This window comes from Ziziphus jujuba, chromosome 11, assembly GCF_031755915.1.
Source record: "Ziziphus jujuba cultivar Dongzao chromosome 11, ASM3175591v1".
In the NCBI taxonomy this organism is placed as follows: domain Eukaryota; kingdom Viridiplantae; phylum Streptophyta; class Magnoliopsida; order Rosales; family Rhamnaceae; genus Ziziphus; species Ziziphus jujuba.
In genome coordinates, this window is record NC_083389.1 from 28,494,223 (window position 1) to 28,499,069 (window position 4,847).

At 32.9% G+C, this 4,847-nt stretch overlaps 1 long non-coding RNA gene across 1 annotated transcript; it reads right to left on the reverse strand.

Moving 5' to 3' along the window:
- Positions 1-676: 676 nt before the first annotated feature.
- Positions 677-3,957, reverse strand: LOC107435261 (uncharacterized). The gene is made up of 3 exons (XR_003053676.3): positions 3,697-3,957; positions 3,498-3,555; positions 677-3,349 (listed from the first exon to the last, which is right to left on the reverse strand). It is a non-coding gene; the product is annotated as an uncharacterized LOC107435261 (long non-coding RNA).
- Positions 3,958-4,847: the final 890 nt, after the last annotated feature.

The window sequence follows — 4,847 nt, forward strand, 5'->3', positions numbered from 1 at the left end:
ATTTTTTATTTTTGCCGGCTAAAACTTTGGCCAACGAAAATTTAATTTCCTCGCCAAAAACTATTTCCATCGAATTGAAAATTGTCAGTAGAAGGTTTTGGCCACAAGATATACCATATGGAAAACCATTTTGATATTGGTGAAAATATAACTAGCAACGAAATCATTTTGTCGGCAATAACTAATTTGCCATCAAAGTAATTTTCGTTGGCAAATGTAATTTTCACGACGAATTGTTTTAGTCGGCAATTGTAACATCCCACATCGGTTGGAAAGGGGAACGAAGCATGCCATATAAGTGGGTGTGGATACCTTTCCCTTGCGAGGCCTTTTCCTGTGATCCACCGTTGTACTGGGGTTGGGAAGAGCAAAATCGTGCGGGTCCGGCCCAAAGCGGATAATATCGCATGCGGGTGGTCTGGGCCGTCAAAAGTTGTTTTAGCGACGAAACTAGCTTGGTTGGCAATGTCTTTTAGGGATGAAATTTTGCCGGTAATACCTTTTTTACAGACAAAATGCTTTTGTCGGCTTTCCGAAATTTTTTTTTGTGAATTTTATGTTTAATTTTTTTTAGTTGGGTTTACTAACACAAATATTACAAAAAATATTCATATTGTATAAAAATAATTAAACAACAGAGAGTTCTCACCATTAATAGTAAACATGAACATATATGTTACTAAAATTTATAAATCTACTACAATAAAATATACTAACATATATGAACATAAACAAAACATATATGAACATATAAATCTACCAAAAAAAAAAATGTCAACAAGCAGCTGGTGGAGGAGGTGGAGGTTCTTGGAGGAAAATGAAACCTGCTAAACAAATTAAAGAGCTTTAAGTGTCAACTAATCAAGCAGCACTACGCTTCACAAATTAAGCAGCACTAGTTTTCTCTTTGTCTTCAACACACCACAAAATACAACAGAGAACAGAGTAGAGAATGAGTCAAATTCAGTGGCTATGTAGGTCTCCAACATTTGGTAACATAAGTCCTTAAAACAATGATCTGCCTGCCATATGGCGCTTCAGGATAGAAGCATTAAGAAAGAGGAGAGCAGACAACCTGATGTTCAAATAAAAGAAAAGTAGAAATGGGGTAATATGATTATTATGGTATAGTTAAAATGGTAAAGTTTTGGCAATCATGGACCTTATCCACATTCTCACCAAAATCATGGTTACCATGTGGTATGCCACCATAAGATCAACGTTTTTATGTACACATGATAATAGTTTCACAAACCTTAAAAAATATTTGTTGAGAAGCTTAAAAAAACACACCAACAACAGGTCATTATGATTCATCACGGAAAATTGGCTCCTCTGTCACACAGACAACAAAAACAAAGTGCACCAAAAAGTAGGGCTGGGCAAAACCCGACTCGGACCGACCAAACCGCCCGAACCGAACTATTTGGGTCGGGTTGGGTTGGTTTTTAACTGTTAAGCGGGTCGGTTCGGTTACATATGGATTGAACCCGTGGTTTTCGGTTCGGGTTACGGGTGGGTAAAAAATTTACCCAACCCAAACCGAACCGACCCATATCTCAAAATAGTAAAAATAAAAAAATTTGGGCCGAAATCCATCATGAGGTCCAAACTGGCCCAAATCAAAAATAAAAAAAATTTGGCTGAAAGTGAAGCTCATCATAAGGCCCAAACCGGCCTAAACCAAAAATAAAAATATTTGGGCCGAAGCCCATCAGAAAGCCCAACCCGGCCCAACCCGTGAACCCAACCCAAACCGAAAAATATTCATTCGGTTCGGTTCGGTTTGGGTTGAATGTAACGGTCAGTTCGGTTCGGTTTTGTACCCAACCCAAACCGAACCGGTCGGTTTGGTTTAAAAAAGTTCACAAAACCGAACCGAACCGAACCGAGCCCACCCCTACCAAAAAGGGAAGAAAGAGATCAAAATAAATAAATAAACAAAAGCTTCAGTTAATATAAATCCCATGCGTATGCTATGCCTAAGGACTAGCAGTGTCAGATGGCAGAATCCATTTTACTGATAACAAGTACATTTGCCAATAAGTATATATTTCTGTATATATACTTGATGCCATATTAGACTAAAGAAAATTTGTTGAGTTACATAGATTCTTGTGACACATTAATACTGACTAAAAAGCAGCTGACAAGGTTCATTAAGCCTATATACATAGGTTTTCTTAGAACACTTATTTAGCCTTGATTGAAACCCGAATTAACCTAAACTCCGTATCATACCATGGTACTTATCCATATTTAAACTATATTTTAGGCCTTAACTTCGTATTTGGTTAGACTAATGAAGTAAAGGACAGAATGATGGATCAAAGTAATCAGGAAAATGATATTACAAGGGATAAACAAAGGGACTTTCTCTTTTGGCTTTATCTCTGCAAGTTAACATATATATATATATATATATATTTATAACCACATATTGATCCATGCAAGACAAAGTCTTTCTTACATCCACTAAATTCCTCTGTTTCTATTCGATTGAATAGCTTTAATGTTGTTACTTTTTTTTTAAAAAAAAAGAAAAAAGAAAAAAGAAAAAAGAAAAATTTTGACCATGAAATTAACCATGTAATCTATATCTCTATTCTTCAGTAGTTAACAGATAAGAGCGATTCTTGACGTTTCTTGATCTGGCAAAATGTGGATTTGGATTTAACTGTTTAAGTCAATTAAATAATGATTAGATGTATGTATATTAATGTGCTTTATTATTATGTACTTTTGTTATATGTCACTATATTTGACATTTTATTCTCCTAATGGATGGTGTTCATTTATTATGACATATACACGATTATCATCAGCTGAAAATACTGCTGTTGGACCATGCAAAATTTAATAGCTGATCAACAAGGTAGCATTTTTCTAATAGATAATATGGAATTATTATCACTTATACATAAAAACAAGTCAAGCAACTACAACTCACTCTCTCTAAACAAGAACATATGACACTAGCCAGCTACCAACAACAGCCACAACCCAGATACTACTTATGCATAAACTTCCACCGGAGCTTTAGACTTTATATATATATATATATATAGATATCAAGAGACTAAAGCCCCAACTTATTCTAACACCACTAGATTATGCAGAAAGAAAATTAAAACCTTCCTTTGCCAACAATATCAACATCACATCTGTATACGGAGTTGGTTATACAGATATCAAAAATATGAAATGAGTAACCTGACTGAATTGAAGCTCCAACCTTCAATTACCAATCAAACGCTTTTCAGTGCCAAACCTCCTTTTGAACCAAATATATATTATGATAAACAAATTAAACAAATAAACAATAGAAATTCGCAGACCCAAGTATTATCTGCAAAAATTACGCAAACCCAGAAGAAATCAAAAGCTAGCCATAAAATATTCAGCAAAAAGAAAGAAAGGCATCCAAAATTCCAAAAACTCAAAATTGGGTGGAAACATTTGAAAAAATAATGATGAAAATACAGAACAACACCAACCTGCAGAATGGCAACAACCAGATCGGCGACTAGAACAGCAACAACTAGCGACCAGCACCTGCAGGGAAAAAAAAAAAAAAAACAAAAAAAAAAAGAAAATCAAAGAGAAATTCGAAGAGAAATTCAAAGAGAAATTCAGAGAGAAGAAAGAAAAAAATGGGCTTGCTTCAATAAAAAACCCATTTTAACTTGCTTCAACCTTTGGAAATGCAAAAAGCTACTGTTTTGACTTGCTTGGACCCAATTTTTGAAGCAAGAAAATGGGTTCGTAGTGGAGGATTTTGACAGAAGAGACAAAAAAAAAAAAAAAAAAAAGTGAGGAGAAGGAGATGCAACGGATATAGAGAGAAAAATAATGGACTCATTAATTGTTTTTGTTTTTAATTTTTCCATTTCAAGACTGGCAAGACCGTGTAGCGGGACATGGAAGGGCGAAAATGTTTTACTATTGCCGATGAATTTGTTAAAATTCTGGCCAAAAATCCAAGTATTTACCGTCAATTTTATTAGCTTGTCGGCAATAATATTTTTACCGAGGAAACTATATTTCGTCGGCAAATGTTGAAAAGTATTTTTCCCTTGTCAGTTTTTAATAATTACATTCAAAATGAATAAAAAAGCAATATCTTTGCTAGTTTTATATAATTATAATACTAACTCCTAAGCGGCACATTTAATTTTTCTAACATAAATCATTTATATGTACATGTCATAAAAAATCCAAACCGAAAATAGAAAAAAGAAATATATGAAATTTTTTCCAAAAAACACATTTTTCCCAAATGTTTATTCCATTATCAATAAAAAAATAAAGTATCAAGAATGTAACAAATTATTTGTAAGTTAAGGTATAAACTAACTTATATGTATGCTCTTCAATTTAATTTATATATTGCAAATTCTAAAATACTACTACTACTAATAATATATATATTGATATATGTGTGTACATATATAGTTACATATAATTATAATATGAGCTAATAAACATTGCATTTTAATTTGTTTTTAGCATTAAAAATTTGCACATATATGTCACAAAAACATATGTAGATGGAAAAATTAAATATATGAGATTTTTCTCAAAGAATACATTTTTTGAAAGAAAAAATCTACAACTTTTGCCGACAAAACTGCTAAATTTCATTGGCAAAAATCACATTTGCCGAAGAAATTTTTAAATTTGCTGGCAAAAGTTTATCCAATCACACAAGGTAATGGTAACATTTTGCCGGGAATATTCCAGATTTATTGCTAAAAGATATCACTTTTGTCAACTATTTTCATTTTTTGTCGGTAAATGTTATATTTTTACAGACAATATTTTAACTTTTGCCAACGAATTTATAT